The sequence below is a fragment of the Camelus bactrianus genome, chromosome 24, assembly GCF_048773025.1.
Source record: "Camelus bactrianus isolate YW-2024 breed Bactrian camel chromosome 24, ASM4877302v1, whole genome shotgun sequence".
Classification (NCBI taxonomy): Eukaryota; Metazoa; Chordata; class Mammalia; order Artiodactyla; family Camelidae; genus Camelus; species Camelus bactrianus.
In genome coordinates, this window is record NC_133562.1 from 14315459 (window position 1) to 14326554 (window position 11096).

Sequence of the window (11096 nt, forward strand, 5' to 3'; positions counted from 1 at the left end):
AGCTATATCCCAGAGATGGCACTGTAACCTAAAAACACCCAGCCCAGAAAGTGCCCTTGACGCTGGAGGACTCTCCCTGGAGGATTATCTGCTGGATGAGCAGAACAGGAAGACTACGACCCAGCCTTTCACTTCAAGAATAACAGGCTTTCCACATTTATGAGGAACAGAAACGAAATCAAAGGAAACGTCAGTATTAATATTTTAAGCCTTTTTTCTTTGCTGTTAGTGCAGCATTGATTATTTTCCTAGTATAAAATTAATGTGGACTTCCTGTAGAAAATATGGAAAATATCAAAGGAAAATGGGAATCATGCCCTATTACCCAGCGACATCTCCTGCTAACACCATGCTAGCTCTCCTCGCAGTTAATGCTATCATAGCTGTATCTTTTGCTTGACAGCTAATGCCTGAGAAACCCAAATTTGTGACTGTTACTGTCTCTACACTCTTTCTTTACACCCTTACTCACTGCATATAATTTTAAAGTTGAGATTATTATATGTAAAAGTTTGCACCTACTTTTTATATTTAAAATCCTTTGTAAAAGTATTTTAAGGGATCATTCATCCCAAGAATGGACACTGAAGTTTCCTCCACTCCTTTTATGTTGTAAACAACGATATGATGAATATCTTTGTGTGTAGAGTTTTGCATGAGCTTTGCATCATTTCCATTTGAATTGAAATTTCTGGGTCCAAGACTATGCACATATTTAAAAATCTGTATATTACACTGTTAACAAGATAGTCCAGGATGTTAGTGAAAACACCTTACATACTACAGTGCAATGATCATAGCTATAATACATATTTTACATTTCTAGAATTCCAGTTTCCCTTCCAGTTCTGAGATGGAGTCTGTGAATCCAATAGATGTACCATATCATCATGAAGCTTATATTCGTTTGTAAGGATGCCAGCACTCTAGAGGAACATCTAGACAGACACCCCTGTGCTATCAAGGCTTAAGCTGCTACGGGTTACTTCTGATGTATGTAAAAGTTGCTCAGTTTTTGGGCTGAAGACAATATAGGTGCTGCTATGTATAACGGGTTCAGCCCTGATGTGTGTGTATTTGAGCCTAGAACCAAAGTAATGGGCTGTCATTTTCTGCGAAAGGACCAAATTACCATCTAACAATTTAAACCCTGGGGGAAGAAAAACTCTCCCCCCAAAAAGGCAAGGAAAAATCTGAGCCACAATGCCACACCGGCACTCCCAGGTACCACCTGTGGGCTGACTGACAGAACTAGGTTAACCATCCGTCAGAAAAACTCCTTAGCTTTTAAGTAAGTGCTTCAGAGGGGAAAAAATATCCCCAGGGAAAATAAGACATGATCTGACATGATGACGGTAAACCCCATCCTGGGATGGCACTTGTTACTTATCTTTGTTCTTAATTTCAAAAAAAAAGAAAAAGAGACGTTTACCCTGTCCAGAATACATTAAAACTATGACTAATCTTTTACAATTTGTGGGTTTCAATCAAGTTCTAGCCTGTTCCCTGTTATTTTCCATGTCCACAGTTTCAAACCAGTGTTTCCACCCCTCATCCTGCCTCCCTTAACTTAGAGAATTTACATCTTCTGCTTCACCTGCACTGGGAGGAGAGAAGAGACTGTGACAAGCGAGATTGAAAAACTAAGATAAAATGTTTGTTTTAGCCCATGAACAGGGAGGATGGAAGACCTGGACACCCGAGGGAACATTTGGCTTATACAGGAATCCCTTTCATGACAATTACAAGCGGGGGTGCAAACTCCCCCAAACAAATATCACAAGCTAACAAGATTCACTAAGTGTTTCTGATGACCGTGACGCAGTCTTCCAGCTGCATAATCTTCACAGCATGGTTAGGGTTAAGATGTTCCAAACAACGACGACTGAAATCGAGTAGTACTCTAGGACCAAATCACACAGCAAATGCTAAAACAGTCAACTGGAATCTTGGCACTTTTTCAGACATCCCAATTTCATAGCATTTCACAGTGAAAAACAACTGATCATCTAAAGCAATGAAAAGAAAGGTTAGATCTTTATCATATTCTGGGAATTAATGCCTTTCTCCTGCAATCTTCAAGTTTTCTGAGGGGAGGCTCTGGGGAGCCTTGTTTTCTGCTGAGAGGAAGCAAGAATGAGAATCTGAAAGAGGGAGCTGTTCTCTAGCAGAACAAGAGGGAACAGGACACCTACCCTCCGTGAACTCCAGCCTCTCCCAGTCTCTCTCCAGGTCAACAGTCCTTTTCTGCCCTGCATCACAGGCCATCTCAGAAAGGAAAACTCAGCAGATCAGGAGGGCAACAGACTCCTCCCCAATTCCTCCCTCCACACTCTTCCCTCCTCTATGGAGCAAAAGAAGGGAGGGGAGAAAAGACCACAGGAAATCCTACTGGTTTAGCAACTATGGTTCCCCTGGAATTGAAAGGGATGGTCCTTCCTCTGAAAATAAAGGTGTGTTTGGTTTATTGCATGTTTTGGCAAAGCACCTGTCAGACGCCCTCAGCTAAGCATGTAGCCTAGCAGGAAAACAGGCTGAGAAATGGTATCTGAGGTTATAACCACTAAGCTCCATAATAGTCAGATTGATGAGCAGTGAATACTTAGAAGAGAAGACATCCATCACTTGTCAACTGGAAAATGTGGGCAAAATGAAGAATGCTTTATACTGAGTTACGCAATTTGGAACCACTGGTGATTCCAAAAATGATTATATGCTTAAACTTCCACGTTCCAAGGCTTGCAGCTCTGCAAAACTGGACTGAGAAGTCTATCCATATTTGGGTTCAACTGTTGGATAAGTCACTTAAATTTATTCACCTTACCTTGCTTATTTGTAAAATGAGAGAAATAGATTAAATCAGTGTTTCTTTATGCAGTGGGTCACACCCCCCAAAAAATGAGTCATGAAGTCAATGTGGAATGCTTATCTAGGCAAACATTTTTACTGGAATGAAATGGAACATAAAAGAGAAAGAAATAGCAGAGCGTATCATACACAGTAATCATATGTGTGTATCTATCTGTATATTGGTTGTTGACATAACTCTATTTTTGACCACGGTTAAAAGAAGTTTGAACACCACTAGACTAGATCATCTTAAGTCTCCTTAGAGTCTCAAATGCTTGAATTTTAGGAATAAGTTGAAAGAGAAACAGTAAGGGTTTTAATGCTATAAAGGGGGAAGGTAGAGTGACAGACAGGGGACAGCCTCTCGGAGCAGAGCAAAAGCTGTGCAGGGGAGAGATACTTCAGTGCCCTTAAATATTGTTCACGTCACATGAAGATAGGCAGCAGGTGAGTCTTTTATACAGAATTCCTCCTCCTGGAAAGTACTGGGAAAACAAGAAAGTTACCAAATCCCTGGAGTACTACAGAACACTGCCTAAAAATGAGTCCTAAGTGATCCTCATTTACCAAAGGCTATTATAAATAATAAAAACTAATAAAAATGATTATAATTGCTGCTAAGGAAAGAGAGTTTAACTACATAGAGAAGAGGCAGTGAGCTGTTATTTCATTTATTTACATCGAACCTAGCAAACCCCACTTTTGACTCTCTTAAAGCTTCAACTTTTGGAGCAGGAAGTGGGTGGCACTTTGTAGATGATGAGACATGTGCCCATGATTCCCGCCCAGGGGTGGCCTGTCATCCTAACCTGGACACCGGGGACGGGATTCCCACCCAGTTTCCAGCACTGACGAACCATGCGGTGGTAGGCGAGTCCCTGACATCTCTGGGCTTCCCAGACACTCCCTTTAAAATGGGAGTTTCTTGGACAACATACGTCTGTGGGTATGAAATTGCCCAGATCTTACTTAACAAGATAATCTCTATTAGATACTAAGTCTTCACTAAAGTGACAGTGACCTGAGGCACTGCAGGCACTTCGGTCAAGAAGAAACCAGTTTCAGAGGACCCCCTTTGGGAGTAAAAGCCCAGGTATGCAGTCCCCAGGACGCTTTACAGTCAACTGAGAAAGTCAGGAATGAAGCCTCCTGGAGAACAATGTACTACTGTTCCCTGAGGGATAACTTTTCTGAAAGAAACTTCAGAATTCCTTGAGATTTTGTGTTACCTCCGCCCCTCTCCCTGTGCTGCCCTTCTTGTTGGACGGGGGAGGGGACCGAGCTCAGCACCTCCACTCCCCTGATGCTCACTCCACACACAGTGGTTTGCTTTTCTTCAAGCTCTAGCAGAAACGGGGTTTAATCAAATCTAAATGAATATCAAGCAATTTTATTAGTTGGATCTTCTTTGAAGAGTGAAAAAAAAAAGTTTGGAAATGGGGGAGTGGCATTTACATTTTCTAGTGAAAACACAACATATAAAGGTTCCTCTGATAAACAGATGAATACAAATTTCAGATCTATATTCTGCCCAGAGGTAGTATGGAAAGGGGAAAAGAAAAAAGAGAAAAATAATAGAAAGAAAAGAAAGAATAAATAGGCAGATGGAGGGGGGAGGGCTGAAGCAGAAGAAGAAAAAAGATGAGGATGGGGGAGAGGGGACAGGAGCAGAGAGTGAGCTGCAGGTGTATCTTGTCAGAAGACCGGCTCCAAGAGAGAGAATCCTGGATGAGGAGTGTGGGGCAGGAGGAGACAGCGCTGAACCCAGCATGTGTAATTAATTCCTCCTCGCAGGCTCACCAGTCAGATGATTGGTCCTCCATCCATAAACGGGAGCACAGGAGGGATGTGCAATAAAAGCTTTACTGTAGTTGAATCTCTCTCAGATAGAACCGTGAGTCCAGAAGCAACATTTATAACTAACAGTTGCTTTTCTAAATAATAACAGTATTATAGTGAATTTTGATATCTGATCTTGACCCTTCATTTATTCTTAATCATTCTTTAATTAGCTGTTGGGGACTTTTTTTCCTTCCATATGGACTTCAAGACTTTTTTTTATCCTCTTCTACCTCCACCCCTCACATAGACTATGGGTCAAGTCTGAGAACGGCATTGAGAAATTTTCTCTGAGGACCTGGCATTTTATAATAGTAATTCTTTTCATCCAGGAACACAATAATATCTTCCCATTTTCTTTGATCTTGTATTATACCCTTCATTAATAGTCTTCTAATCATTCTTATGAAAGTTACTTCCAAATATTTTACAGGTTTTAAAACAGACTAGATTCTTTCTCTCATTTCATTTTTTAGTTCCTTATTACTAGAATAAAGAAAGGTTACTGATTTATTCTATAAAAACCCACGTTAAAATTTCTAAGAAAAGTGCTACATGCAAATGTGTGATAACTAATTTGAAAACACTAGAAGATATGAATAATCGCCTTGCAAAATGTAAATTATCAAAATGTAGCCCCCCAAAATGGAAAACCTCGACAGACAACTAACTACTAAGGAGCTTCGTACAGTGAAACTTGAAGTAACTGAAGGTAAATTTCATAAGCTCGAAACACTTCCTCAAAATGCAGGCTGACCAACCCGAAAAAAAAGTATAAATTGCATCACTTCAAAGTCTAAAGGAATAAAAAGGTGTTTCGAGAATCTGTCAAACCTGACTTCACACGGAAAACTGAAGATTGACATTAAGTCATCATGTTGCACGAGTTAATCAACATGCACAAACTTCCATAAAATTGGCCTTGTGTCTAAAGCATCAAAAATGAAGCCCGAACTGACTCACGAACGCACTGTGCGAACAAGGGAGACTCAGGTGGAGTTTTCTCTACCTTTAATCTCTCTTTAGGTGTATCCTTCCAGAAAAAAAGCCGAATACGCTGCCACTGTGCCAGCACGGGATTAGAGAACATAAAATCATACTATAAAGATCGTACTTTGAGAAATGGTCAGCCTGAATGAATCCATCAGAATCTTCAGAACTTTCAATAAAGGAAAGCAAATTGAAATGACATTCAAAAAAGTTAATGTGAAACAATGTAGAAAAAAAAAAAACCACTCTTTTGCTATAAGACATGGATTTACCCCCAATTCAGGTAGGTAATGGATTCCGATCCTCTCCTTAATGTCAGCGAATAGAATAATCGTGTTTACTGAAAGGAAGGCCAATCAGACATGTCCAAAACTACAGGAGAAACATGTTCATGTTCATGAGGTTCAGTGCTTTCCTAAGTTTGTGAATACAAAACAGATCCACATGATATGAGAGTTACTGTGCCCCTGAAAACAAAAGCAACAAAATGCACTTGAAATTTGTTTCCTCTAATTAATTCTTTCAGGAGGTTTCATAGCCCCTAGTCCAGACTCCAGTGGTAAATTGCACAGCACAACCGATGTGCAAGTTTTACGGGTTTGCCAAACTTACCTAGAACTTATTAATCATAAAAGTATCAGTGCATGATGCCTCACTAGGTAAAAAACCAGTAACAAATGAGTCTTTGGTAGAGAAGATTAAACACATCAGTCTTTGACCCTGAAGAATAAAGAATGACAGGCTGCTCATTTTTTTAGAAGAATTCTTCCTTACCACGCTGGAGCGTGTAGTTCTTAACTACAGTCATTCCTGAAATCCTTGGAGATCATTTTTTTTAAACGTTCCATGCTGTTTTCAGATTCCATCACCCGACTGGCGTATGCCACATAGCAAGGAGCACTGATGCTGCTTTTTATGATGCAGTGTATCTGTTCCCTTGGCAGCCATGCCTCATGGCATGTGGGTTGAGAAGCTGGTGGAGCATTCCACATGACATTTCTTCCCATGAGTAGCGTGGTAGGTTGAGATTTAAATTTTTTTTAATTACCCCCCGAAAATAATTCCTTTCTAAGGAATTACCAATAATAATACTGGTATGCTTTGACTACTAGAAAAACATAAGCCACAGCTCCCATGATTCTTAAAAATGCTTGAGGATTTCTATGAAATGTGCTCTTTATCATCAAAAGGAAGATTTAAAATGTATAAATAAAGGGAACATAACGATGACTGGTGAGTATAGGAAATTAATATTTGAGTTTGCATATTTGGTTGTCCTATCTTTGCACATCATATCATTACAAGACTTGAGACAGTGGAGAGACCAGGATGATGTTAGATCCAGGAGGAATGCCAGGTCCTTTGGATCTAACCAAGATCCAGAACTTACATAGCTCTCGGTCTAGCTTCTTAGATTGCTCTACTCAGAATCTTAACTTTCTTGTAATTTATTATAATCTAATAAAGGATTAGCATTTAAATGAACAGCATTTAAATCTCTTAATAGAGTGGAAGTATATATTTTTATAAGAGTACTATTTTCTCATAAAAGAAGCAGAAAAGAATTAACTATAATAAACCTTATGCCTGGGGGAAGAAGGGAAGAGGGACATTTTCTTACACCATCAGTGGGAATGTAAATTGGTATAGCTGATGACGACCTATTAAAAATTTGAACTATATGTGCCCTTTGATTCAGCAGATACCCTTGCACAAAATTTTTATAGGTATACTCATTTATTCATCCTGCAAAGTCCTGGGAAAATGCTACTAAATGGAACAGACATGATACCCCCCAGAGAGAGCTCGCAGTCCACTGGAGACAGGCACTATAAATAATCCAGCCAAGAAATAACAATGTACACATGGAACGAAGCCCTGTATAGGCGGCGAACTGGGATGACGGATGAAATAATGGAGATGAGAGTGCGCAGGTTAAGGAGTGGGAAGACCTCTCTGAGAAGGTCCCATTAGCTTCCACCTGATGAATGAGAAGAAGCCAGCCAGGCAGGAGAGAAACTGCGTTAAGACCTGAAGCAGGAAAAGAGCTGAGGGTTTCTGAAGAACAAAAGAAGGTGCACGTGAGAGGGAGGGAGTGTGTGATGTGGCTGCAGAGGAGCGCAGGAAACGGATCGGGCAGTTCTCTGTGAGCCAGGACAGGGGGTTCTGAGTCTGTTCCAAGTACACTGGACACCACGATCCTTTTAAAAGCAGCAGTCAGGTTGCTGAGTGAGAGGCGGGTTGGGTGAGAGGCCAACAAGGAATGGGAGCTCAGCCGTACGCCCACTGCCTACGCTACCTGAGGGATGCCAGGACCTTAGCTGGTGGGGAAGCCCAGAGAAGGAGGGAACTAGATGGACCTAAAAACATTTTGGATGTGGACCCCACCTTGTCAATTTTATCTCCAACCAACCACAAGAATCAAAGAAAAGCCTTTCCTAAAGAAACATGTTGTGGAAGTGAACATGAGGTTCATTTGGAAAATTTCCTTCTTCACGCTTTTCATTACCTTACAAAAATATTCCCACAAATAAGCAATTACCTGATCAGACTAGACAAAGTCAAAAGATGTTGACCCTGGTCCATGGCATAAGTGAAAAAAAAATGTAATGCATATTCACCCATATTTACCCTTTGGAAGTTTGAGCTTGAATCAATATATGATAAAATTACACAAATCTTTTGAAAGAAATAATTTCAGGAATCACAAAAGCACGGTAAACCATGCTGCATACCATCTAATAGAAAGTTGGATCAACAGCTCTATTTTCACTGATTTTTAAAGTGCAGACTGTTCTCTGCAGGTGCACAATTATTACATTCTCTGACATCTCAGATGCCATCAGGTGGTAATCCTAATGGAAGGTATGATTTTCATTACCTTGAATAACAAAAAGTGATGGATCACTACTCTGGCAGGACATTTCAGGATGTATGTATAATTTTGTTCGTGCATGATCTGTGGAACTCATATCTTAATTCGTGAATTTTTGGATATTTAAGAGCAATTAAATATCAGAAAGTCATGATGTCTGACATGTAAGAGATATGATATACATGTTTCCAGTTAAAACAAACAAAAACCAGTGAAGGCAAAGTCTTAGGAACATTTTCTACATGATGAATAACAGAACTGGTGCAGATAATAAGCATTAGACACATAATGGAAACCTCTGGAGCCGCTGCCCACTTAAATAAATATTCATTCTTACTACTTCACGTCTTATGCCAAGGCTCAATGTCCAGCAAATTGAAGAATGCCTTCTTTTTGAACCTGTGATGTATCTACTGTCCAACGCTTATATTTTCAATACGGTGCATCAAACAAAGCATAGTATATGCATACAGTGAAGCTCCTTTTTAATGATTATGCTTATTATTGTCATGATCCTCATCTTTATTTCAGTCCCTTGAATAAAAGCCGGTTTCATGTTGGGCTTATGTTTCCAAAGACATTATCAGAAAGTAATAACATAACCACTCAACAGAAACCACTGGGAAATCCTCCCTTCTTTCCTTTCCATAAACATAATGAAATAGCAAGTGCTTAGTCCAGAAGGCACTATGCAAACGCACTCCCCAGCAGCAGTAATCTCCAGACCACCTTCCTCTCACCCCTTACTAGTTTCCAGTCCTGCAAAGAAAAGGGAGTGTTGGCTTAAAGCACAGTCAAGGGCACTTAGAAGATGAGAGAGCCCTGTCTGCCTACTGAGTGCATAGTGGGATCTGTCCTTGCTTTTGACAATCCTCCTGGACTGAGACAAGCAGATGAAGCCAGCCTGCTTCAGGCCAAGTCTGATTCCTCTCCTGGAAGGGTGCCCATACCTTGCACATACCACCCAGCCGAGACTCCTTACACGGTATTTCAAAATACAAAAGTGAAGTACCTGTTAAATCCTTAACCTGTGTTTAGGTGAGGAGAGAGTAGAATGCTAATTAACATTTTTAAACCTAAATAATTCAAACTGTCAGGGAACTGGAGTTTTAGGAAAAGCAAATCAGAAAAAAAATGAGTTACATCTAGAATTTAGCCCACAATGCAACTTATGAGTATTCCTAGGAAAATCATAACTCATTGCTATCATTTTTTAAAAATCTTCTGTTTCAGCATAATAGTGCTTTGAAGAAATTACAAGGTATTAAATTATGGGAAAGGAAAGAATTGAAAGTTCATCATATTTTTCTCTTCTTCCCTGACCAAAAGTTTAGAATGTTATTCGTAAGGGTTTCTGCACTCACATTATTTTTAAAATAACTTATGTTTTAAATTATAAACTAATACATTCTCATTACCAAAAAAAAAAATCAGAAAATATATACAGGCATGATGAAGAAAATAAAATACATTTATAATCACTTCATTCAAAAAATAAGTTCTAGTATATTATGGTGGTCCATTCTAGCCTCTGTCCATGCATATGTATTTCCTTTCATTATGCTATCAAAAAAAAAACACAGTATACATACATATAAACACAAAACTTTCATCACTGTTTAAACAAATTCAGAAACTAAATTCAGAAAATAATCAGTATTTTGATCACTGAATTCATTATACAATAACTATTAAATTCAATAATGCTCATCCCAGCTTCTATCCCCTTATATTTGTTAACTAGTCCAGTCACCGAGAAATCACTTCTTAATCACTTCCTAAAATAATTCCATAATTTCTCCTATGCTTCAGTTCCATGTTGGAAAGGATTCAGTAGTTGTTTATTTTATGATTCTAATCAAAAAGTGCATAAAATACGCATTATGAAATTTAGAGGGAATTCTACCAAGAATGTCAAACCTGATCTTCAGGGATTTCCTTTCCAAGCAGAGGTAGACTAAAACAATAAACTAATTATTTCTCTGTTGGAGTCAACACCCACTGGATTTGTCACAAATACTACTTAAGGTATGCGGTATCATTCAGGGGTCATCAAACATTTTCTGAAAGTGAATAAAGTAAATGATTTCTGTTAAGTTAGTAAGAATTTTTAGCTTTGTAGCTACACAGTCTCTGTCCAAATTCTCAACTATGCCATTTCACCACAAATGCAGCCATTCACAACGCATAAGCAATGGGCTTGACTGTGTTCCAATAAAACTTTATTTAAAAAACTTTATTACAAAAACAAGATTTTTCTGGATATGGGTGGTAGTAATCATTGTACAACAATGTGAGTATACTTCATGTCACTCAGTTGTACACTTAAAAATAGTTAAAATGGTAAATTTTGTTTTGTATATTTTGCCACAATTTTTTAAAAATTCAAAAAACAAAGTTTTTACCTACAATATGTTTTTTTTTTCCCCAGCTCCTATACTATGAAATACTTTCTGTCTAAAATACTCTGATTAAATGGTTTCTCTGAAACGAAAAAGCTTCCAAAACCTGATGCATAAATACAAAGATAAAATTGCTCTTC

At 38.8% G+C, this 11096-nt stretch overlaps 1 protein-coding gene across 4 annotated transcripts in view; it reads right to left on the reverse strand.

Moving 5' to 3' along the window:
• Positions 1-11096, reverse strand: part of DSC1 (desmocollin 1) — a 274987-nt gene that overhangs the window by 221581 nt on the left and 42310 nt on the right. The window contains exon 1 of one of the 4 annotated variants that reach the window (XM_074352205.1): positions 2196-2326. The exons of the other annotated variants lie outside the window; for them this stretch is intronic. The gene's annotated coding sequence lies outside the window, so the exon portion shown is untranslated. Of the gene's footprint in view, positions 1-2195; positions 2327-11096 lie in introns of those variants that run through there. 4 annotated transcript variants of the gene reach the window in all.